The sequence below is a fragment of the Scyliorhinus canicula genome, chromosome 18, assembly GCF_902713615.1.
Source record: "Scyliorhinus canicula chromosome 18, sScyCan1.1, whole genome shotgun sequence".
Lineage (NCBI taxonomy): Eukaryota > Metazoa > Chordata > Chondrichthyes > Carcharhiniformes > Scyliorhinidae > Scyliorhinus > Scyliorhinus canicula.
In genome coordinates this window covers 28,288,512-28,315,232 of record NC_052163.1, presented here as the reverse complement: position 1 = coordinate 28,315,232, position 26,721 = coordinate 28,288,512, and the positions used below count along the sequence as shown (strand labels likewise).

Sequence of the window (26,721 nt, the reverse complement as noted above, 5' to 3'; positions counted from 1 at the left end):
TTCCTGCTGGTTACTAACAGAGCACTAGTTATAACAAATCTCTGTTAGAACACTAATGCAAATGAATGCTTTTGAGATTGAGGACCATTTTCCTCGCACACATAAAGAGGCAGGAAAGAAAGACAGATCTAGAATTGATTTACTGTTTGTTATTGGCAGTCTTTCAATTTGCACAGCTGTTTGGAATACTGCTTTCAAACTGTAAATATGTTCATGTCCACTGATATCTTAACCTCTACACAAATAGAATTTTAGTTTGCTCCCATAGGGTTCTATTAGTGTAATGGATTTCTGTTACTGTTACTTTTGATTTATGCTCCAAAAGTAACCAAAATATGAAAGCTAATAGGATTTTATATTGATACATTTTGTTCACTCAGAGATGATCAATAGTCTGCAGCAGAATACAATATATTCTGAAATGAGAATAAGGACTGATCTTGTTTACCTCAAAACGTCAAGTCAGGATTAGGATCTAAGCCTTTCGAAGCACATGTAAAACTGTCCTGTTCATACCTTGGACAATTATGTTGGTCAAGATATTAAGATCATTAGGCGGCATGGTGGCGCAGTGGCTAGCACTGCTGCCTCATGGCACCAAGGACCCGGGTTTGAACCCGGCCCCGGGTCACTGTCAGTGTGAAGTTTGCACATTCCCCCGTGTCTGTGTGGGTCTCACCCCCACAAAGCAAAGATGTGAAGGGTAGGTGAATTGGCATTGGCCATGCTAAATTGCCCCTTCATTGGAAAAAAAATGATTGGGCAGTACCAGAGCAGTGGCACTGCGGCGCTGGGGGAGGTAGCCAGGCACTGCTAGTGGGCAATGCTGGGGAGGGGTGTGTTGTTGTGTGGTCAAGGGGTGTGGTGGTGGTGGGGGGGGTTTCCATCCCAATTTTTGTGTGTATCTGAGTGATCTTTAAAAATGGTGGCTCAATCTTTAAAACTAAGTTGCCGGTAGGACATTGTGGGATCTGCCCTTCAAGCTTTTTCAACTAAGTGTCAAGCAATAAGGTGGAGAGAGCTGCTATTGTGACTGGCGGCTTCACTGCCACTTTTCCTGCTCGCTGCCACACTCTGCATAAAAACCAGAAATTCCACCTATAGTAACAGGAGTAGGCCAATCCGCCCATCAAGTCCACCCCACCATTGAATAAGATTTTGGCTGACCTGATTGTCACTAAAACTCCACTTTCTCACCTACCTCCCTGTGATAATCCTCATGAGGAATCACTCACTGATCTCCCCGTGGGGCTTATGGAGTATGAGTTCCCATGGTGACGGGCGAAGGCCTGTCCAGGTGGGACTTGTTACCGACCCTTTTAAGTACCGTTGCAGGCCCGGACTGCGAGTTCGTGTTAGTCCCGGGCTGGGACACTTGTGTTGTATACCGTGGGTGCGGTTTTACTTTTGAGTTGAAATAAATTTGGTTTCATCTTTATTTTCATGTCTCCTGGATTACTACACTCTCCCCCACCCTGCCCCCACCACCCCCTGCCCCTCCATAACCCTTGATTTCCTGCAGATCAAAGTTCTGTCTAACTCAACCTTGGATATATTCGATGACCCAGTTTCCAATGCTTGCTTACTCCTCCTCACCTGGTTGTAACACACCTTTAAGGATTTGTGTATGCATATGCCAGGGCCTTTCTACTCACATACATTTGTCTTTTATGGTACACTGTCTTTCCATGTTAGTCTTCCCAAAGTCCAAGATTTCATACTTCTCTGCACCGACTTCCAACTGAGATGCTTCTACCCATTTCACTATCCACACCTCCAAAACTGTCTCCATCGGGGAGGAGAATTTCCACCCACTGTTGTACTGAAATATCTGTGCAGTATCGGGGGGAGGTCTGCGCTATATTTATTCCTCAATCAACCAGCAAAGCAGGTGATCTGGTCATTTACCTCATTGCTCTTTGTGTGACCCTACATTACACTAACACAGTCACATTTACCTGCTCTGCAACAGCGATTGCACTTGAGATGTTATTAATTAGTTACGTGGTGCTTTGAGGCATCCCGAATATGTCAACAGTGGTTTCTTTCTTGTTGACTGATCACAGAGTGATATTAAGTTTCAGGTTGTGCAGATATCTGGAGCTTATTCAACTGATAAGGAAAACGTACAGAGCAGAAGGCTCAAGGTTGAACTCTTACATGTTAAGTGAAAAAACCTCAACACTAATGCCACTTTTATTTTTCCCCTCTCTCTTAATCTGCCAATAAAGTATTGCAACTGTCTGAGAGTCATGTAGCTTAAGGCTATTCCGCACGTTACAATAATGCTTCTCTAGATTATTTAATATAATATTAAAAGGTCAACGATGACCTGGTTTAGTGTTTCAAAGGCGTGACACCTCAGATATAACGATGAAGTATACAAACGCTTAAAAAATCATCTCAACTCTCTAATGCTAAACATCAGGCTTGAATAATTTGATTATGAAGGAAGGCACGGTGCTAATACCCATGCACTTGTCATAGATTTTTGCAGGTTTGTACACACTGATTTAAACAAAATCAAGCTGTAACCTAGAATGTTATATATTTTCAACAACACCATTCATCTCAAATATGCTATGTAGAAAAGACTCAGTAATGACATCTACCGGGATACATATCAGAAATACTTCACTATCCCTTTTCACAGTGAACCCAGAGTGGGAGGCAACACTTCCTCTGATATAATGGCAAAGTGTTTCAATTCCTTGCAACATTGGAAGCTGGATTACAGTTTCACTGCTGAAACCATTTCCACCTCTAACACCCCACCACCCCCTTCCCCCACCAAACCTTGCCAATATTGATTTATCATTTAGTTATGCGGGTCTGGGGAGCATTCCAGGAAAGGTCAGAGAAGGAGGAAACAGTGGAGGGAAAAGCATGCTTTCTTTTCTCTGTCTTCTTCGGTAAGGTTGGTGCTGGTCACTTTGGTAACTCACTAATGTGGCCGTTATTCACGTGTGCACCTCAGCAATGAACAGCAGAGGCAGCATCACAGGAACATTTGATCTTGGCCTCATCAAATGTTTACATACACAGGGTGGCATGATGGCACAGTGGTTAATACTGCTGCCTCACAGTGCCGGGGACCAGGTTCAATTGCAGCCTCGAGTGACTGTGTGGAGTTTGCACTTCCTCTCCGTTCCTGTGTGGGTTTCCTTCAGGTTCTCCTGTTTCTTTCCACAGTCCAAAGATGTGCAGGTTACGTGGATTGGCCTCGCTAAATTGCCCCTTAGTGTCCAAAAGGTTAAGTGGGGTCATGGGTGCAGAGTGGGGCCTGTCCCTAGGTAGAGTGCCCTTTCAGAGGATCGATGCAGACTCAAATGGGACGAAGGGCCTCCTTCTGCACTGTAGGGATTCTATAAGGGTACACTTTACAGTCCCACCCACTGCAGGAAGCGTCATGGGCAGCATGGACAATTTGACCGAGGGTTCAATGGCCCATTGACCTCGGAAAGGAATTTCTGATTTCGGGGCGGACGTGACCAGGAGATCCCGCCCATGGTTTCTGCAATGACAGTGATCAGAAGCTGGAATTTTATCTGTTTTTCTTTGTTGCTGAGTTCAATTGTAGTAGTCCTACCATTATCTTTCAGCGAATTTAAAACCAGCGACCATCCCCCGACTTGCTGATATGTTTTGACTCATTTACTTGTCTTACTGAATACACTTGCTGAGTCACCTGTGCCATGGATAAGTCATATTGGACCGGCCTGCTATCAGACTAGCAATGTGAGAGATCTGATAGCAGTGGTGACACACATACCTCTGACCAATTAAAAATTCTATATATTTTGATAATTATTTACAGCAATATGGCAGTCACTTTAAAATTTAGTTACTACAAGCCCGGGAAGGAAACCTTGCACTTGAATCCCACTACTTTGTGAGACATCCTGCTTCATGTGTGCAAAGATACATGGGCCATGCATTGCCCTGTTTAGTCACATGAACACCCTGAGTAGACGTCATCCTCATATTGAAGGGCAGCCAATGACAACTGCAAGCCCATAGTTGAATGTGAGAATTTACTCAAGGTACTATTGTATTTGACAGACATGACAACGATGAGCTGCTGCAATGAGACATTTAATAGCCATAATGTGTGAATGAATTAACCATTTAGAGTCATAGAGTTTTTATAGGCACAGAAAGAGGCCCATCGGCCGACCATCAAGCACCTATTTACTCTAATCCCATTTTCCAGCACACGGCCCGTAGCCTGGTATGCTTTGGCATTTCAAGTGTTCATTTAAATGCTGTGAAGGTTCCTGTCTCTACCACCCTTTCAGACAGTGAGTTCCAGATTCCCACCACCCTCTGGATCAAAAACCTTTTCCTCACATCTCCTGGAAGCCTCCTGTCCATTACCTTAAACCTATGCTCCCTCGTTATTGACGGAGGGCGCTAAGAGGAAAAGTTCCTTCCTAGCCACCCTATCTATGCCCCTCATAATTTTATACACCTCAATAAGGTCCCCCCTCAGCCTTCTCTGATCCAAGGGAAACAACCCCAGCCCGGTGCCACCATCTGATATTTGTTGGTTTTGTTCTGAAGAAATCAAAGGTTCAATACTGGAGGGAAAGCCTCACAGTCTATCCAAAGTGTGAAAAACAGTTCCATATGATCTAAGGAGCTATGAACACAGGCCAGCAAGCATTCTCTTTATTTTACTTCTGTCCAGTTTTGCATCATACATGTCCAACAGTCCCAGTTCAACTCTTCTAGGTCATTGAGATCGTAGCATCAAGAAAACTTACGTCGAGGTTATATTGAAGATCCAACTTTATGAATAGAGTTGGCAACGAGTCTTATCTTGTGTGAGGAGGGAAGGTGGAATTTTAAAAACTCATTCATGGAATGTGAGCATTAGCAATTATTGCCCCTCCTTAATTGCCCTCAAGAAAGTGGTGATGAGCCACTTTCTTTAATTGCTGCAGTCCATCTTGTGCAGGACAGGTGCATGTTGGGAAGGGAGTTCCACAATTTTGATCAGCAACAGTGAAGGAATGGTGAAATTCCTTGCCATGGCTTGCCTCTTTTTTTAATAAACCTCCGCAGTTCAGAATTCAACTGATAGTTTGATAGATTATTTATCTTACCGCTTCCTGAATCCTAAGAGAACATGAGAGGACTTGTGATATATCCAATAAGCTAAAATGGGTACAATAGTTTCTGTGTGAACACAAAGATATTGAGTGCATAAAGTTCATAAGAACCGATGGGTCACATATTGAGCCTCAAAGAGATTTTTTTTTAAAATTGTAACTGAGTTTATGTCTGTTCTATCAGTTGCATGTGGTATGAGAATGCGTAACCATGGTCTTGGACCAAAAAGGAGCATCACACTACCAAAGATAGAGATCAGTTTGAAATCGTAAAAATATAGGTAGGATTGTTTTTCATTTTCTAAGATTTCGTCATGATGAATGACATGAGCCCAAATGAAATTAGTTGCAAATCTGGAGGCTTACGGTGAAATCACACTGACTTATGACAACAATAAGCATGAAACTTTATTGTATACACTTTTAATGAAAGTGTTCATCCACACATTGCAAAAGGCTTAAAGTCTTTGCTACAATAGTGGAGAGAGAAATTTCATGAGATTTCACACTGTGCAATTTCAACCCCTTTTACTCTTAAATCAAGTCTTGTGAGGAACAGGTTATTCAAAATAACAGTATATACTTGGTTTCAGTTCCAATTTTTTCAAACAAATCCTTTGAAGATTGACAAAATGTCAGCAAGTACCCAGAAACGGACAATTATTCTAAGATATCCCTATTTTCAAGTATAGTGTTAAAATGCAATGTAGCAAAGAATGAAAATATTCTTGCAGTTTAGAGAAGGAATTTGAGAGAAAGCTCTTCATTTTAAACACAAAAGTCTTCCTGATGGGAAATGTTAGCTGTGATAGCTCTCAGAAGAGGCTCCAGTTTCACTGCTCTCTGACCAATCTAGTGGGTCCCTGCCCCTCCCCCATTCTGGCTGTTGTCCAGTTTCATTTGGCTACAGCCTTTGCTGCTAACCGCAAATCCTTTTCTACCACTCTGACACAGGAGGGCCCCAACTCGCTCAGCCATCATACACAGACAGAGCAAGCTTTGTCACATTGTCACAGAAAGCATGAATATGCTTCTACCCAGGGGCACTTCAGTTATGCTTCAGTCCATTGAATCTTTTGCTCTGATATCGCATTTGTACTTCAGATTGGAGTGGTATGAACTTAATTCAACCAGCATGCAGTTCTAATTTTGGCCACATCAGTGCATCTTTGAAGATGCGAGTTGTCAAGGATGAGGACACAAAGATTAATTCAGCTAAGGCAGTTTGCCATTTTACTTTTAACTATTCAGTTCCAAAGGCCTGAGAGACAAAGGTTTTCATTTGAACTGACGTTGAATGTGTTAGTTCTGCAGTGAAATTTTTTTTAGAATTTTGTGGCCCACAAGAGAAGAATAAGTTTCCTGAAATAGAAATTAAGGGTTTTCTGGCTGAATTAAAAAGCAAGAAAAACAAACCAGGTCAACCATGAAAATGTGTAGCGGCCAATCATCCCAGATGCAGTGTGCGGCTGAATATTAGGTGTCGTAATATACACACAAGTATATGTGTCGTAATATACACACAAGTATATGATGGTGCACAGACAGGCATTGATTGACACACAGGATGACCAATGAACACATAGAACACAGCGGCCAATCACCAGACAGGACACGACCACTATAAAGCCAGAGGGCACTAGTTTTCCCGCTCACTTGGGATGTAGCCTCTGAGACGGTCAGAGCCCATGAGCAACAACTAGAACATCCACCATGTGGTAGTAAGATAGTCTGGTCAGGTTAGCCTCAGTTCTCCAGTCAACTCAGCATAGTGTCAACCCACGTTAAAGTATGTATGATAGTTAAGAGTTTAATAAAATAGAGTTACATTTCTTCAAGTGTTGGAAGCCTGTCTCTCTCACTGTTACAGTAAACGCAGTCCTCGCAGACCCAGCTTACCCAACACATCGTGGTACCAGTGAGTCGTGTTAGAGTTTGACGGACCTACCTCGAGATAGTCTACCTTTGACCGGCGATCAGCCATCCGGTAACATGGACAGCGTCCGCCCTCCCCCGCCTCTCCGCATCGCCGGCAACCTTGGTGCAAACTGGAAGATTTTCAAGCAGAAGTTTCAGCTGTATCTTGAAGCCACCGACCTCGAAGCCGCATCGGATGCCATGAAGATTGCTCTCTTCCTCTCTTCAGCCGGGGACCACGCTATCCACATTTATAACTCCCTCACCTTTGCTGAAGGTGAGGACAAGTCCAAGTTCAAAACAGTCCTGCTGAAGTTCGATAGCCACTGTGACATCGAAGTCAACGAGAGCTTTGAACGCTATGTGTTCCAGCAGAGGCTTCAGGGTAAGGATGAACCTTTTCAGTCCTTCTGAACCCATCTCCGTATCCTCGCGCAGTCCTGCAACTATGGCTCCACTTCCGACTCCATGATCCGCGACCAGGTCGTTTTCGGGGTCCACTCCGATCCCCTTCGCCAGCAGCTCCTTAAAGTTAAGCAGCTCACCCTTACCATCACCATCGAGACCTGCGTCCGACATGAGCACGCTAATAACCGGTACTCCCATATCAAGGTGGCAGAGAAGGCGCGGCAAGGCCCCCACGATGCGTAGTGGGTGCAGGCCGTAAAACAGCTCCAGGGCCTGATCTGGATGAGGGCAGCCATTTCACGTGCTTTTCCCGGGCTCCTGCGCATGCGGGCGGCCATTTCACGTGCTTTTCCCAGGCTCCTGCGCATGCGCGCAATGACCAAGGGGACGGCCAGGCCGACGACTGAACTGTGCAAGTGCACACATCGTTCAACCGCGGCACACAGAGCGTCCTGACTTTGGCGCCAAGACGTGCAACTGTGGCTCCGTCCACTTAAAGCAGCAATGACCCGCGAACTCTCAACGCTGTCTCCAGTGTGGCAAGCTTGGCCACTACACAGCCCTGTGCAGATCTGCTCAACTGCCCAACACACAGCGATCCCAGCAGCAGCGCTGGAACGTCCGGTCAGTACAGCAACCCGTTGCAGACTCCCACTCCGACATGGTTCCAGATCCCGACACTGGGGGCCTCACATCCCATTCCGGGTGGGCATCATCACCGAGCATACAATGCTTTCCGCAAAAAATGTTATGCAACTCCCAGTGATGAGCATTGATCCGGACGACGAGTGGTGAGCCACCCTTACGGTCAACAAGGCTCAGATACGCTTCAGGCTGGACACCGGCGCTTCAGCGAACCTCATTTCAAAGTCTGACCTTGATACCATCTGCGTCAAGCCGAGCATTCTTCCACCGGCCTGCCAGCTTCTCGACTACAATGGCAATGCCATTGCTTCCAGTGGCTCATGCCAGCTTGCCGGTATCCCATCGTTCTTCAAAAGCCACCCTGCGTTTTGAAATTGTAGGATCCAACAGAGCTTCCTTGCTCGGTGCTCAGGCCTGCAAAATCTTGAATCTTGTGCAGTGGCTTCACACCATGTCGCCTGCTGAGGCAACGGCCTCGCCAGATGTCAACTTCCAATCCCAATTAGATGACATCATAGCACAATACCACAGCGTCTTCGTAGGTATGGGCACACTCCCCTACCGATACATGATGCTTCTGAAACCGAATGCCACACCTGTGGTTCATGTACTGCGTCGGGTGCCGGCACCCCTTAAGGACCACCTCAAGCAGCAGCTGCAAGACCTCCAGGACCAGGGCATCATTTCTAAGGTCACGGAACCCACGGATTGGGTGATCTCCCTGGTCTGTGTCAAAAAACCGTCAGGGGAACTTCGCATTTGTATCGACCCCAAAGATTTGAACCGTAACATCATGAGGGAACACTACCCTATCCCTAAACGAGAAGAGCTCACCAGCGAAATGGCTCACGCCAAGTTTTTCACGAAGCTGGATGCCTCCAAGGGGTTTTGGCAAATACAGCTGGTCGCGTCCAGTCGAAAGCTGTGCACATTTAACACCCCGTTTGGTCGTTACTGTTACAACCGGATGCCCTTTGACATCATCTCCGCCTCGGAGGTGTTCCACCGGATAATGGAGCAAATGATGGAGGGCATCGAGGGGGTGCGAGTGTACGTTGATGATATCATTGTCTGGTCCACAACTCCTCGGGAGCACATCGATCGCCTCAAACGAGTGTTCCATAGGATCCATGAGTTTGGCCTCCGACTCAACAGAGCCAAATGCTCGTTCGGTCAACCAGAATTCGTCGCCCGCCACAGAGACTGAATTTATAGACTGAATGTTGCATTGCCTTGTGATCCGTTTACACATCTGTACATATTGTTTCTTCCTAATTTGTTATCTGCCCTCTATCTGCACCAGAACCTTCCCATGTAAATACGTTCACGTACTTTGGATATAGTCAGACTCCTACACACATAAATATGCTCACATACTTTGTATATAGTCAGGCTCCTACACACACCCGCTATTTATTGACCTATACACATTTTTAAAAAGTAAACAAAAAAAGGGGGGAGATGTCATAATATACACACAAGTATATGATGGCGCACAGACAGGCATTGATTGACACACAGGATGACCAATGAACACACAGAACACAGCAGCCAATCACCAGACAGGATACGACCACTATAAAGCCAGAGGGCACTAGTTTTCCCTATCTCTTGGGATCCAGCCTCTGAGACAGTCAGAGCCCGTGAGCAACAACTAGAACATCCACCATGTGGTAGTAAGATAGTCTGGTCAGGTTAGCCTCAGGTCTCCAGTCAACTCAGCATAGTGTCAACCCACAGTTAAAGTATGTTTAATAGTTAGTAGTTCAATAAAATAGAGTTACATTTCTTCAAGTCTTGGAAGCCTGTCTCTCTCACTGATACAGTAAACGCAGTCCTCACAGACCCAGCTTACCCAACACATCATTAGGTTGCTCAAGGTAGCTGTCATTGAGACAGAAACACTCGAGGCATCACATGCACTGAGCAGATCAGCACCTCATATCACAAGCTCTCCAGAGCTTTCCCCCAGTAACTTCATCAGACAGACAGAAACACTGCTTAACTAAAAAACAATTCCATGTTCAGATCACATATCTGAATGCAGACAACTAACAGTAAAATTTCTACTTCACAATCCTAATTTGCACTGCAGTTTAAGATCTATTTGCCATCCATTAACCTTTTCTTTGCATCATGCAATCAGTTGATCGACCGTTGTACTGGATATAATTCTACAGTTGGGGTAACTAGCTGAGTTGTATGTGAGCGCAAAACACAGTGACAAGGAATGTAGACAAGCAGACAATGAAACCTTGAGATTAAACAAAGAAAGATTAAAAGCTAGGATAACAAATTGAAGACCAAACACTGAGACATTGGAGTGCCCTTGCTTGATAAATATTAAAACAAAAAAGAAAATACTGGAAACTCTGAGCAAGTCAGTCAATAAAGAGGACACACACCAACATTTCAAGTGAACTTGTTTTGCCAGAGCTCTGACTACCCGAGCTTTGCTACATTTACTAACTAACCTGAGATTTGGCAGCATCTTTTGTTTTAGTTTCAAACTTTCAGCATCTTAAATATTTTGCTTTTTGTAGTTAAATGTTACATGTTAATTGCTGGGAAAATGTCAAACCCATAATTCCAGCGACAAACTCTTAAAAATCAAAAGATGGGGTATTAAAAAAATGAACATTTATTTTTTCAAACATAAACTGTCAATATTGACAGTTGGTTTATAAATTTCATAGCTGCCTTTTAAAATCCCGAACAAGCCGGAGTTCTTTATAAAAACGATATTAATATATTTTAAAATGCTTAACAAAAAACTGTTTAAACATTCTACCTGCTATTGTTGTGCATTCTGTCTCAACAAAGAGAATGCCTGTTTGCCATCCGTGTATATCTGGCGTATGGAGTTAGTACATCAATGTTCTAGGGTATTTTATTTTAATTGACAGTTCTGTAACCAAAAACTTCCTAACACAGGGGAGAGTGATTATTTGCAAGGCATATCAGTCCTTTTGCATCCGCTCACCTGTTCGGGATTGGACAAGGTTGTGCCTGAGCGTATAGACTCCAGAGAGCTGACTGCAGAGGAAACTGGAAGTTGGGCCAGCAGAGGCATATCGCTTTGCCAAGTCTGGAGTGTGAAACAGCCTTGTTGCTTGCCTTCGTCCTCTTGCAGCTTGAAGCCACTTTCTGACTGCTTTGCCTGTGCCTTTCCTGAATCATGGTATTGCAACTATTAGGAGGCCAGGAATCACAACTGACTAAGACAACAATTAATCCACTCGCGCAGCACGACAAATTGTGAGCACATAACTCACTATCTGTACTAGTAGCTTACAGGTTACTATTGAGGCTCCCATGCAAATACTGTGAACTCACAAAATGTTACTATGACAAAAGAAGCAATCAATTCTAAGCACAAAGATTGGTTTCTAACAACACCACTACAAATTACAATCAGGTCAATGATTAAAACAACAACCGACAAAAATTATAAATTGCTATTGAGGTTAAGTACAAAGAAGTGCAGCCAAAGGCAAAAAGATCCAAGCACCAAGCAATTCCAGAGATCAGCACGTAACTGCAGGCCCCATGTTTCACACAGGCACCAGCAGCTTCATGATCCAGAAAAGACACAGGCAAGGCAGGCAAAAAGCAAGCAGTTTTCAGCTCCAAGCAGGCCAGGTTCCTTAGCAGTTGGCTCTCAGTAGTCTATGTGCACATGTGGCACAATTATTGGATTGCTTGTGTAGACTCAAAACAGGTGTGCATATAAGTGGTAAAAATCCTGAAATTTCAGAGCCCTCTTGTGAGATTGCAAATGAGGTTTAATTTTAGGAACTGCGTCTCTTGTGGTCAATTGGCGAGAGCTGGCATGCATGTGATTGTGTTTAAAACACTTCTACAGTTGCTTGGCATATGATCTTCTCTTTGTGAAGAACCTTGGGAAGTTGTATAGTGATAAAAGTACAAGAAAATGTGTATTTGTGCTGCTGTAGGAATGCGTATTTGAACTTGACTCTCAGTTTAAAATAAATTGTTATTAAAAGTGCATTTATCAGCGGCCAATTAAAATGTCCAGCACTAAGGTTGCTTTAAATGCTTAAAGCATTTTTACCTCGATTATTTTTCTTGCACAATCTCTGAAAGTATTGATTTCTTACTGGGGCACAGTTTCAGGGGCACGAGTTTTGTTCTTCAATATCTTTCAAAATACACTTGCAAGCCTCAATATTGAGTGCTGAGAGGCTTTTCAATCAGGAGGCACTAAAGCTGAAGTTGATCCTCACGTCCTCACGCAGACTCATTGTGATTAAGTCCAGGTTTTTGGGTTGATTTTTTCCTTTGAACCCAGGACCTGGGATATGGGCAAGGTGAGAAGACATACAGGATCCTGGGCTTTATAAATAGAGGTATAGAGCACAAAAGCATGGAAGCTATAAACCTCTACATAACATTGGTTCAACCTAAACTGGAGTAATGTGTCCAATTCTGGGTACCACAATTGAAGAAGATGAGAAGGCATTAGAGTGGATGCAGAAAAGATTTACGAGAATGGTTCCAGATTGGAGAAGCTTGGGATGTTCTTCTGCAGAATCACAGAATTGTTACGGTACAGGAGGAGGCCATACTGCCCTTTGAGTCTGCACCGGCTCTACAAACGAGCATTATACCTTAGTGCCATTCTCCTCTCTATTCAAATAATCCTCTAATGTCCACCTAAATGCCTCAGTTGAATCTGCCCCCACCACACTTCCTGACAGTGCATTCCAGACCAAAACATTCATTGTGCGAAAAGGGTTTTTCTCACATTGTATTTGCTTCTTTTGCAAATCGCTTTGAATATGTGCTCTCTCGTTCTTGATCCTTTTACGAATGCGAACAGTTTCTTCCTATCTACTCTGTACAAACCCCGCATGATTTTGAACACCTCTCTGAAATCTCCTCTTAGCCTTTTCCTTTCTATTCTGTTTTATGAATGTTTTTATTAAGGATTTTTCATATTATACATAACAAAGGTAAGCATGATAATACAGAGAAAACAAAAATATATATACATTGGTCGCCGTCCATTATTTACAACGGTTACAGCTTCTTGTTTTACATTCTCCAGTCGGCATTTATTTCTAGCTGGGTCCCCGGTCTCCTTCGCCCCCTTTTCTTCCTGACTGGCTCCTCTTCTAGTCATCTAGCCCTCATCAGTTTTTGTATCCTGTTGGATTGGCGAGATGCCACGCATTTTGTTATTTTCTGGGCATGGTTAAGCTCCATGCTTCTTTATTCCCCACCCTTCCGTTTGCGTTTGTTGTTGTACTGTGGCAGCACGGGAGCACAGTGGGTAGCACAGTTGTTTCACAGCACCTGGGTCCCAGGTTTGATTCCTGGCTTGGGTCACTGTCTGTGCGGAGTCTGCACAATTTCCGTGTCTGTGTGGGTTTCCTCTGGGTGCTCCGGTTCCCTCTCACAGTCCAAAGATGTGCAGGTTAGGTGGATTGGCCATAATAAATTGCCCTTAGTGTCCAAAAAAGCTTACGTGGGGTTACTGAGTTACGGGGATAGGGTGGAGGCGTGGGCTTAAGTGGGGTGCTCTTTACAGACTTGATGGGCCAAATGGCCTCCTTCTGCACTGTAAATTCTATGATTTCTCTGTCTTATGGGCTGTTGGCCACAAACAGGTCTTGGAATAACTGGGTGAATGGCTCCACATTTTGTAGAAGCCCTCTTCCGACCCCTGGATGGCGAATTTATTTCCCCATTTGGAGAAATTCCGATAGCTCGGACAACTAGTCTGCAGCATTGGGTGGTGCTGCTGATCGCCAGCCGAGCAGGATTCTGCAGCAGGCGATAAGTGATGCAAAAGCAAGGGCAGCGGCCCTCCCCCCCACGAAGAGTTCTGGCTGTTTTGATACCCTGAAGACTGCCACTCTCGGGCATGGCTCCACCTTCATCCCGACCAGCTGGGATATCGCCATGATCAGTTTTTCTAGTGAGTTGAAGAAGGCCTTGGGAATGTAGATCAGTATGGATCTGAACAGGAAGAGGAAACTGGGTAGTATGTTCATCTTGATCGTCCACACTCTCCCTGCCAGGGAGAGTGGGTGTGTGTCCCAACTCTGCAGGTCCTTTTTAACTTCCTCCACCAGACTGGTCAGGTTCCATTTGTGGATCTGTGTCCAGTCATGGGCGATTTGGATCCCCAGGTAGTAGAATTTGTGTCGGGCCGATTTAAATGGCAGTCCCTCCACCTCTGCCCGTCCCACTTCCGGGTTTCACTGGGAACATCACGCTTTTGCTCAGGTTAAGTTTGTAGCCCGAGAAACTATCCTCATGTCTGCACGGGTTTCACCCCCACAACTCAAAGATGTGCAGGCTAGGTGTATTGGCCATGCTAAATTGCCCTCAATTAGAAAAAAATAATTGGATACTCCTAAATTTATTTTAAAAAAATAAATAAATAATTTGTAGCCCGAGAAGGCTCCAAACTCTTTCAAGAGTGCCATGATACCCTCCATGCTGCTTTGCGGGTCCGAGATGTAGAGCCATAGATCATCCGCATGGAGCAAGAATCTGTGCTCTCTGGGTCCCCTTCCAATTCTTTACTGCCCTGATTGCGATCGCTAGTGGTTCGATCGCTCGGGCGAACAGCAGCGGGGACAACGGGCATCCCTGCTTTGTGCCTCGGTGCAGCCGGAGGTACTTAGAGCTGGTGGTATTTATTTCTGCATTCGCCATGTGCGCCCTGTACAGGGGTTTCACCCAGACGGTGAACCCTGCTCCAAACCCAAACTGCTCCAACACCTTTATGAGGTACTTCCATTCGACTCTGTCGAAGGCCTTTTCTGCATCCAGGGAGATGATCATCTTCGGTGTTGCCTTCTCCTTTTCAAGGAAAACATTTCCAACTTCTCCAATCTCTTTTCACAACTGAAGGTTCTCATCCCTGGATTCATTCTTGTAAACCTCTTCTGCACTCTCTCCAAATGTTCACATTCCTTCCTAAATTGTGGTGCCCAGAACTGTACACAATACTCCAGGTGAGGTCTAACTATTGTCTTATACAAGTTCAGCGTCACTTCCTTGTCCTCGTACTCTATACCACTATTAATAAATCCTACGATACAGTCTGCCTTATTAACTACTCACTACTCCTGTTCTGCCACCTTCAATGATCTATGCACACTATAAACCAAGGTGCCTCTGTTCCTGCACCCTTTTAAGAATTTTACCCTTTATGGTATATTGTCTTTCCATGTTCTTCCTACCAAGATGCATCACCTTACCCTTCTCCATATTGAACTTCATCTGCCACCTATCTGCCCACTCCACCAACTTGTCTATGTCCCTTTGAAATTCTACACTGCCCTCCTCAAAGTTTACAATGCTTTCAAGTTTTGTATCACCCGCAAACTTTGAAACTGTCCCCTGCAGAACAAGACCTAGATCATTAATATATATCAGGAGCAGCAAGGGCCCCAATACCGACCCCTGGGGAACGCACCTTCCTCCAGTCCGGGGAATATCCATTAACCGTTATTCTCTGTTTCCTATTACTCAGGCAATTTTGCATTCATGTTGCTATTCCATGAGCTATACGTTTGCTCAAGTCTGAACCCTTCTAGTGACAGAGTTTCCTCTTCTGACACCATGGCCTGATAGCATCTGCTTCCTTGGTAAAGACAGATACAAAGTATTCACGTAATACCGCAACCATTCCCCTAGTCTCCATGTGCAAATCCGCTTTTTGGTCTTTAATCAAACCTACTGCTCCTTTTACCACCCTTTTACTATTTACATGCGAATAAAAGACTTTGGGATTCCCCTTTATGTTAGCTGCGAGTATTTTCTCATTATCCCTCTTCACTTCTCTTCTTTGTTTCTTCATCTGAACTTTCAGTATTCATCTTTTTTGTAATATTTATATCACCTATTTCATCCAGGGAGCTCTAGAATTGTTTGCCCTATAATTCCCTTTTATGGGAATATACCTTGACCATGCCCGAACTATTTCTTTGTTGGTGAAGGTAGCCCATTGTTCAGCCATAGTATTTTCTGCCAACCTTTGGTTCCAGTTTATCCAACCCAGCTCCGTTCTTGCTCCACTGAAGTCAGCTCTTTGCCCGGTTAATTATTCTTCCTCTGGATTGCTCACTGTCCTTTTCCACTGTCATCCAAACCCTTATGATACAGTGAGCACTGACTCCTATGTTCCCTCACTTGGCCACCTCATTTCTAAAAACCAGGTCCAGCAATACCGCCTTTCATGATTGACTGGACTGTAGAAAATTCTCCTGAATAAACTCTAGGAACTCTTGTCCCGCTCTGCTCTTTACACCACTGTCCCAGACTATATTCGGGTAATTAAAGTTGGCCATAATAACTACTCTATAATGTTTGCACTGTTCTACATCCTTCCCAATTGTTGCTGATCTGTAGACTACACCGAGAAATGTGATTGCACTTTTTTAGTTCCTCAGCTCTCGTCAAATTGATTCGGTCCTTGAACCCTGGTGACATCCTCCTTCACCAGCACTGCAAAGTTCTCCTTCATCAATACTATCATGCCTCTGCCATTTAATCTTTTCCTTTGGTGCGATTCATCGGAAGAATTTCAGAGTGTGGTTTTGGGCGCATTGAGCTGGGGTTTTGTGACGACTGCAATGCCGAGATTCACACCTATTCAATGTCACTTAGCTTTTTTTTTACACCTCGGAGAGTTTCTCCCCGTCGAGGCCAGACTTTGAAATGTTTCTGGCACTGGAGAGCTGAAGTCGCCAGCAGGACTGGATCCCCGCAGATTGGGGCAGCATTTTGAAAGGCTGCCCCGATCTCTACACTACCCCCCCTTTCAGGACCTTCCCTTCACCCCCCCTTCCATCCTTTCTGTGACTCTCTGAACCCCCTCCTCATCCCTCCTTTCATGGGCATAGCCTCCCTTGGCAGTGCCCACCTGGCACCGCCAACCTGGCACCCTGACAGTGCCCGGGTGGCACTTCAAGGGTGCCTTGGTGGCACTGCTAGGGTGCCCGAGTGCTGGGAGAGTGCCAGTGTACTACCGTGCCCTGTCTCCTTCCGTCTGGGAGATGAAATGGCCTCTGCAACCCCCTGTAGTGCCATCACACCTGGTCCACGCTTGGGGAAACCAGAGCTGATTGGAGCCCAGTTAAGGCTTTGCAGGCGTGCCCTGTCGACTCTTGGGCGCTGGATGAATGTGGCGTAGGGATATTTAAACGAGCCTTTGGGCGTGATCTAGATTGTGCCAATCGTAACTAGTCAGGCGACTCATGATCAGCCCGGCGTGAAGCCTGATTTGGGGCTCTCCGGGATTCACCCATTGTGCCCGGCTCTGTGCCAGGTGCAACACAATAGCTGAATCACGCCCTCTATTTTCTAAACCCTCCAGTAATATATAGCATCCAGTCCTGCCCTTCCTTGAGCCAGATCACCTCAAAATCATAATTCCACATGGCAATCTGCACCTGTAGCTCACCAATCCTATTTACTCTACTCCGCACATTCACATACATGGAGTATCACTTTGATTTAGACATCATTACTTTCACCCGTACTCTGACTCACCTATTAGGTTACTGTTTTCCAGTGCTATCTCTATCTCTCTCACAGTATTTTGTGCACCCTGGTATTACTCTTTGATATTTTTTCCTGGTTCCCATACCCCTGCCGAGCTAGTTTGAAATCCCCCCGACAGCACTAGCAAAACGGTCCACAAGGAACTCAGTCAGGTGCAACCCATCTGGCTTGTACAGGTTCCAACTCTCCCAGAGCCAGTCCCAGTGTCCCAGGAATCTAAAGCCCTCCCCTCCCTACACCATCTTTCCAGCCATGCATTCTTCTGACTGCTCCTCCTATTTCTGTACACACCTACACGTGGCATTGGGTGTAACCCGGAGATTACTAACTACTCTTTAGGTCCTGTTTGCGAATTTTTTACCTAGCTCCCTAAATTCTGATTTCAGGACCTAATGTTTCCATTAGTGGAAGGGTTGAGAGTCAAAGTACATTGTTTTAAATTGACTGGCAAAAGCACCATGAGGAAAAATATTTTCATGCAGCAAGAAAATGTGGTGGAGACAGATTGAATCTGGATTTCGAAAAAGAATTGGAAAATTGCGTGAAGAGAAAGTTTTGCAGGGGAGAGGGGCAAGCTGCATTTTTCTTGCAGAGAACCAGCATACGCATGAAGGGCCAGAATGGCCTCGTTATGTGATGTAACCATTCTATGATGAATTCTGATGGTCTAGCTGCCACTTCAAGTCAGAACAGCAAATTGGAATAGAATCTGGCACTTTTCTGGCCTACATGGCACATTTGTTCTTGGATAAACTAAATGACTGAGGAGCCAAGAACATTCAAGTGCGCAACCAGCAGATTTTTCCCATCTGATTTGCAGTCATAAAAATTCCTGGGCAGCTGGTCCTGGATTCAGACTCTGATTCAAAATCAGGCAGATGGCTATCCTAACGTGGAAGGAAGTCGATAAGAGAAAAATAAAGAAAATGTAAACCAAACGACAAATATAAAAATACATTTTCTCTCTATTCCCTGTAGAAAATATATTTTGTTGAGTACTGGACTAATCTGCATCGAGAAACAACGGTGGGAATTAGGGGCGTGATTCTCCGAGCCCCGCACCAGAGAATCGGCGCAACCGCGCCACAACGCCCCAATGCCGGCGCGCGATTCCCCAAGGTGCAGAGAATCGGCACCATTTGCGGCGGCGCGTTTGGCGCAGCGCCGGCCGCGCGGATACGGCAGAGTCCCGCCGCCGCCGTTCACCCCTGGTCGCTGCCGGCGGGAACTCTGCGCGAAGGGCAGCCTGTAGGGGGGGGAAGCACTCCTGCACTGGGGGGGGGCCTCCAATGGGGTCTGACCCGCGATTGGGGCCCACTGCCCGGCAGGCCGGCCTCTCCCCCGAAGGGCCTACTTTGTTGCGTGGCCGGCCCCTGAATCCCAACGCCATGTTGCGTCAGGGCCGGTGCGCTGAAGAAGACCCCGTGCATGCGCAGGTTGGCACGGCCCAACTGCGCATGTGCGGGTTGGCGCGGCGCCCTTTTGGTGCCGAGAAGGGAGGCTGGAGCGGCGTGAACCGCTCCAGCGCCGTGCTGGCCCCCTGTTGGGGACAAAATCGGTCGGCCCCTCTGCCCGTTTTGTGCCGTCGTGAAAGGCAACGGCATTCACGACGGCACGAACACTTTATCTCCATTTTGGAGAATCACCCCCTAGGTACTGAATATCTTCTACAATTTTGCACAATTTGACTTTTCTTCCTGAAAATATTATTGAATATTTGATAATAGCGAATATTAACATGTTTGAAGATTATGGGTGGGATTTTCAAGCTATTTCCACCCATGACGGGTTCCTCGCTGGTGGGGCCGCTGATCCACATAAATCGCCATCGGCCAGCGGGACCGGATGATCCCACTGGTGGTTAATACCTCTCGCCACCTACCCCAATAATATGGCTTCGAGGCTTAGGGTGAAACTAAGCCATACAGCTAAAGTTCAAAGCTAACTCCAGGTCTGTGCAGTTATAACCAAATAAGTCTAAGTACCTATACACTAACTCAGGGAAAAAAAGTGTGCTTGAGCTTTAAGCAGGACAGGATCAGACTTGGATGTTAACCTTCTATGTTGAATAGCTTGTCAATATTTATTGTCTCGGCTTATTTTAGAAAGTTGACATCTTGGATAATTTTGGGCTTCAGAACAAATTAGAAAATGAATTGAAAAACATTTAGTTGGTAATCGTATCATTTTGATATTTTACGTTTTGGTGAAAACAGAGCTGCACGTGCTCTAGATTTAACTAAATTCCATTCTATGTTGTCAGTAAATTATAGTTGAGTTGGTTTTGAAGGGTATCAGTATATTAGGGAAGAGCAAATCTGCCTGTTTACCATCCAGTGACTTGCTATTGGAAGCGTACAGTACACATCATTGAGCAAGGCCACAAGCAGGGTCTGTTGTGATAGAAAATAGCTTCCCAAAATTCACCGTCTGGATTTCCATGGGCAGCACCTTGATTCAATGAAATTTGGAATACTTTGGAAAATTAGGAACAATTCTGATCTCCATATTAGAAAATAGATATAGAAGCATTCGTGAAAGTGCAACACAAATTTACTCAAAGTTTTGCCTGACTTGATAGAGATCTTCAAGATTATCTAAGAGTTTGCGAGGATTGACGTAGAGAAGACATTGCCACTTCTGGGGGGACCAAAGCTAAGGTCCATAAAGGGAAGATAGTCATTCATAAATTCAATAGCAAATTCAGGAGAAATTTAATTGCCCAGAGGGTGGTTAGAATGAGTAACTCTATCTGAAAGAGTAGCTGAGCCGACGTCATTGATGCATTCGAGGGGAAGCTGGATAGACACACAAGGGAGAAAGGAATAGAAGGGTATAAACGGGATTAGGTGAAAGTTTATTTGAAGCATAAGCTCCAACATAGATCTATTGAGCTGAACAACCTGTTATGTGCTTGAAAAACTAGGTAATTGCAATTTTGAGAGGATGAGGGAGGTGACAACTGACCATGAAGCTGTATCCTAGCATGGGTGTCAATGTTTTTAGAAGAAGGGGAAGGAAGTGAGGGGGAAAATCTGGAAAGTGGTAAGATTAAGGTTTGTTTTCTACTTGACTCCGGAAGTCTCAATATGGGACGTAGGTGTCACAGGCTGTGCCAGCATTTATTGCCCATCCCTAATTGCCCTTGAGGGGGAAATAGTCAACCACATTGCTGTGGGTCTGTCGGCCAGACAAGGTAAGGATGGCAAATTTCCTTCCCTGAACATTAGCGAACCATATGTTTTTAAAAAATAAATTTAGAGTACCCAATTATTTTGTGTTCCAATTAAGGGGCAATTTTGCGTGGCCAATCCACATAACGTGCACATCTTTGGGTTGTGGGGTTGAAACCCACGCAGACACAGGGAGTATGTGCAAACTCCACATGGACAGTGACCCAGGGCCGGGATTCGGACCCAGGGCCGGGATTCGAACCCGGATCCTCAGCGCCGTAGTCCCAGTGCTAACCACTGCACCACGCTCCAGATGGGTTTTTATGACAATTGCCATGGTCATCATTAGACTTTTAATTTCACCATCTGCAGTGGTGGGATTTGAACATTACTCTGGGTCTCTGGTTTACTAATTCAGTACCAGACAATACCAATACGACATACCTCCTCTTCTCTTTCCATTGCTTCAAGTTGCATTCAGCTGGCTGCTAAAGACACATTCACACCTCACCTTTCCATTCAGATTACCACTCTCTTGGGCTTTTGCCTCATGAAATCATTTGTTAGTTAATCTTTCTTGCCCTCCACACTATTATAATCCTTACCTTTTGTTCTTCCCGCCCCTCCCCCCTTCTATTGGCTGAAGAAATCTTAAATTCTATCTTTCTTCAGTTCAAGATGAAAGGTCATCAACTTGAAATGTTAACTCTGTTTCTCTTCGCTGACTACTGAGTGTTTCCAGCACTTTTTTTTATTTAGCTCCACAGCTTCTGCCTGAGCTGCTGAGGGTTTCCAGCCTTTTCTAGTTTTATTCCCTGCTACTCAACATGACCTTCATGTTGCTTTCTACATGGAAGTGAAAGCCTTCTGCAGCAGCATAAACAATTTTTTATCATACTATCAAAGTTTAACTTTACATCAGTCATACCATTTCTTCCCTCAAAACCAAAGAGTGTTTTGTGCTTGAAGTGTTTTGAAAGATGCTCATCAGTACCAAATTTAGGCTAAGAAATGAGTGAACGTCTGTATTAATCAAGGCAGAGAATGTAATTCCCATGGAATAACTCTTAACGCACAAGCTGTTTTTAATAAATATTTTCTCCCTGACCCCAAAAGGCACTGAGCTTGCAAGGCTCTGGTTCCATGGACACGGGCCAACTTCTGAAAATCTTTCCCAAATTGCAACACTTTCTCACTAGGCAGGTTGCGTTAGCAGGCTAGTTGAAAGTGGTTTATGGGTGGGAAGAGAGGAGATTGGTCTGGGAGGTTTCATAGCTGTGCTATCTTGTCCATATCTGGTAATTTGTGTAAGGAACCATTTTATAGTGATCAACAGAAGAAACATAAGCTGATTATCCTCCCTAGCCCATTGGAGCCAGCCAAGGCCCACTGGAACCCTTCATTAACATCTCGTGCTTTGATTAACCCAGCACTCATCAAGAATCAACCCTGTGATCTTCCAAGATGATGTGACGCAGTTCCAAAACTGTGCCTGTCTCATCATAGCAACATGATGTATTAAGGTCAGAGCCTTTTTTTTATAACATCCCAACATTTCAGATTTATTGTTCCGGCTGAAGCTTTCTAACTGTGCTGTTGAGGATTTCTCAGTTCTAAGGTCGCCAATCCTTCCATATTACTCCGGAGTTTAATTCCCAGAATGTTCGAGGGCTTCAATTCTGACCCTGGTTGACTGTCTTTGTGGAGTTTGCACATTCTCCCCGTGCCTCCGTGGATTTCCTCCGGGTGCTCCGGAGCCGGTTTCATCTCACAGCCCAAACATGTGCCGGTTAGGTCGGTTTACAGAAGTGGGGTGGGGGAGTGGGCCTTGGTAGGATGCTCTTTCAGAGGGTCGGTGTAGACTCAATGGGCCGAATGGCCTCCTTCTACACTGCAGGAATTCTATTCTATGGTTTTAATTATTTTGCAACAGTATTTAAGTTGAAGCAGAGGTCTGCATGTCAGACATTGTAAGGAAGCTAATATTAAATCAGCGATAGGGGCTATGTAAAATTTACGGAAGTCAACTAACTGTAATTTGAAGAACATAATGGCACTATATACTGATAAATCCCCTGGACTGGCTGGCTTCCTAGATTTTTAAGTAGAACATTGAATATTGGAAAATTATAGTTAGGGCTCCTGCAAAGTGTTCTTGGTCGAGGAACCATTATTAGAATTATTATTTGAGAACGGTAAGAGTGGAGGGGGGACCCGGGGAATTGTAGGCCAGTTAACGTAACATCTGTTATTGAGAAATTATTGGTGTTTATAGTTGAGGATGCGTTACTGAACACCCAAGAAAATTTTCAGCTGATCAGAGAGAATCAGCATGAATTTGTAAAGGGTAAGCAATTACTGACGGCCCTTACTGAATTTCGAAAAGAAGCAGTCAAAGTAGTGGATATGATAATGTCTATGGATATAATTTATATTGATTTTCAGAAGACATTTGATAATGTCCCTCAAAGAGACTGAAGCTCATGGAATTGAAGGCAAATTATTGGCCTTGTTCAGAAACAAGCTGAGTGTTAGGAGACAGGGATGGAGATAATGGACAGGTACGCTAATTGTCAGGATGTGCCCAATTGCGTCCCTCAAGGATCTGTATCGGGCCTCCACTATTCACCACATTATTAATGACTTAGATGATGGAATAGAAAACCAGATAGCTAAATTTGTGGACGATACAAATAGAAGCAGAATTGTAAGTAGCATAGGTGGAAGTATAAAATTACAATGAGGAATTGTTAGAGTAATTGAATAGCCAATGCTGTAGCAAATTAATTTAAAAGTAGTAAATGTGAAACCATTCACTTTGGCCTTGTAAATGTGAGAGTATGTTTCAAATGAAGAAAAGCTAGAAACAGTGCAAGTCCAAAGAAATTTGGGGTCCATGTAGCTGAATCAATAAAATATAATGAACAGGTGCAGAAAAGAATGAAAAGGCTAATGGAATGAAGATCTTTATATCTTATTAGGTTAGAATACAAGGAGGTAGATGTCATGTTTCAGCTGTGCAAAATCCTGGTTAGATCACATTGTGACTAGTTCTGGGCATCACACATCTTTGGAAGGATATACTGTCCTTGGACGGAGCGCAGGGTAGATTACCAGAAAGGTACCTGGGGCGGGATTCTCCCCTACCCGTCAGGGCGGGGGTCCCGGCAGGATGAAGTGGCGTAAACCACTCCGGCGTCGGGCCGCCCCAAAGGTGCGGAATCCTCCTCATCTTTAGGGGCCAAGCCCACATCTTTAGGGGCTAGGCCCCCACTGGAGTGGTTTGCGCCCCACCGGCCGGCGTGGAAGGCCTTTGGCGCCACACCAGCCGGGGCTGCTGATGTCATCCCCACGCATGCTCAGGGGGGGTCACCTCCGCGTCGGCCATCGCAGAGGCTGACACGGCCGACGCGGAGGGGAAAGAATGCCTCAACGGCACAGGCCCGCCCGCGGATCGGTGGGCCCCGATCGCGGGCCAGGACCCCGGAGCCCGCCCGCGCCGCCTGGTCCCGCCAGTAAGGGAGGTGGTTTAATTCACGCCGGTGGGACCGGCATTACAGCAGTGGGACTTCAGCCCATTGCAGGCCGGAGAATCTCCGGGGGGGGGGGGGGGGGGGGGGGGACCCGCCGACCGGCACGGCGCGATTCCTGCCCCCGCCGAATCTACGGTGCCGGAGTATTTGGCGGCCGGCAGAAGCGGGATTCACGCCCGACCCGGCGGGGGGTCAGAGAATCCCGCCCCTGGACTTGAATGGTTAATTTATAAGGCGAGGGTTGTATTCCCTGGAATTTAGAAGGATGAGGATGATATAATGGAAGTCTTCAAGATACTAAGGACAGCAATGGTGTCAATGGAGGGAAACTACTTCAGCTCGTTGGAAAGTGTAGGATTAGGGACATAGACAAAACATTAGAGCCAGACTTTTCAGGAGTTAAATTTGGAAACATACCTATGCAGAATGGATAGTAGAAATTTGCAATCTCACCTGCAAATGGCAGCAATTACCTGATCAACACTAAGCTGTGTTTCTGAATAACTATATTTTTCATTGTAAAGTCCAGTAAATTTCACCTCCATAATATTCCCGATTCCACCACTGCCTTACCCCAACTGTCACCTCAAGACTCAATTATTCCATTGTTCATTTTGTCAGCCTCAACTTCCTGAAAATTTCAGATTATCCAAAACTTTTATGTTTGTCTCCAATCACAAACCAGCCCTACTGACTCATCACCTCTGCCCACAGTGGGTTGGCTCCAATGCCATAAACATAACATTCTCCTAAATGCTGAAATCTCTTAATACCCTTGCCTACCCCAAGCTCTGTGAACTCCTGAACCCTTACAACGCACCTCCCCACCTAGCTTTGGCGTTTTGGACAACTTCTCATCCCACCATTGGCTGCCTCTCCTTCAGTCACCCGGGCCAGAGGCTTTGGAAGTTCCTTTCAACTTCTTTGCCTTCCTGTCCTCTGAAGGCACTCTTGAAAACTCACTTCATCAACCAAGCTTTCGAAAAATCATCTTCCTGGTCTCAACATTTATTTTGTTCTTATGCTCTGAAACACTGAGAGATACCATATCTGCTCAAGTAATAGTCAATCTCATATAAAAGTTGCCCCCCCCCCCCCCCCCCCCCCACCTTTGACCAAAGCGATTCTTAATTTTCCATATACCTTGTGTAAAAGTTGACCCCTGACTTTCCAGGGACACTTGCCATCAACTCAGCTGCCACATTCTGCATGTAGAGCAACACAGCAGAGACCAAGATTTGCTGTATCGGTGCTAGATCTCAGAGTGCAATTTGCCCACTGAGACATCAGAGAATTTAAGTAATAGTTTAATTTCTCGTTGAAATGACGGAGGCAAGATTGGAACAAACTGCAGAGTCAGTGTGCACCAGCCCAAGAGGTATGTGTGTGGCGTAACCGGATGGCTGTGTGAGCCACGAGCATCAGTCGTGAAAGTAAGCCCCTCAAAAACACATTGGAACAGACTGAAAACCTAGAACGCTTCACCGTGGTTACATGAGCCACAAGCGTTGGAAGTTGAAAGTAAGCACCTTGAAAACATTACCTGTACAAACATCAACCACTTAATTTTTTGCTGAGAAAATGGGTCCCAAAATTTGACTCTTACACAAGTATATACGGTATTTGTTCCCCGTTAAAGGCACAATATAAATACAAGCTGTTACCATAATATTTACTTTAACTAACATTTGGAAATCAACATAAAATCAACATTAAAAAAAGATTGAGATGTCACTTAAGAGATGACTGTTTTAGGCAGATCTCCCTGGATTGGATTTAAATCCAGGTATTGGAAATGACAGGAAAGTTTATTAATCCACTTATGAATGAAATGAAGCACAGTCTCCAATTTTCTTTATTTTGGGCCTTTTATTCACCAATAAAGTTTGAGCAGCAAACAGGCTTTCATTTATTTTTAGTGAACTTGTGTCAGGTTTGTGGCACAGAGATGCATTTAATAGCAGCAATGGGATTTTGAAGTATGTTCCATCTGCTTCTTGAATCACCCTATTCTACTAAGTCTGGTTTCACCACAGTAGAGGAAGAGATGGTGATTTCAGAAAAACAACATGGCCCGTACTCTTGCTCACATGCCAGGTGCCTTCAAATCATTTTCATGGGACACATTTAAGATTTGGTGCACTTGTCATGACTTTAAAAGGGAGCTCCAAAAAAGTTACTTTCTACTAGTTTTCTCCCTCCTCTCCTAAAAGTAAGAATTCTTGTTCTCTCCCAAGCTTTCAATCTTCTTCTGTGAACCTGAACAGTGCTCATCAGCAAGCTATTCAACGGTGAAGGCCAGAACAACTGGCTCTAATTCTGGCTCACACAATGCCAATATACATGACCTTTCCAACACGAGTTACTGGGGGGAAATCTAGATTT

The 26,721-nt window shown here is 44.9% G+C and overlaps 1 protein-coding gene across 7 annotated transcripts in view; it reads right to left on the bottom strand.

The window, feature by feature from the left end:
* The window catches only part of sdk2b (sidekick cell adhesion molecule 2b), a 1,143,109-nt gene that overhangs the window by 84,296 nt on the left and 1,032,092 nt on the right, over positions 1 to 26,721 (bottom strand). Inside the window, exon 45 of one of the 7 annotated variants that reach the window (XR_005458034.1) lies at positions 11,068 to 11,255. The exons of the other annotated variants lie outside the window; for them this stretch is intronic. The gene's annotated coding sequence lies outside the window, so the exon portion shown is untranslated. The remainder of the gene's footprint in view (positions 1 to 11,067; positions 11,256 to 26,721) is intronic. 7 annotated transcript variants of the gene reach the window in all.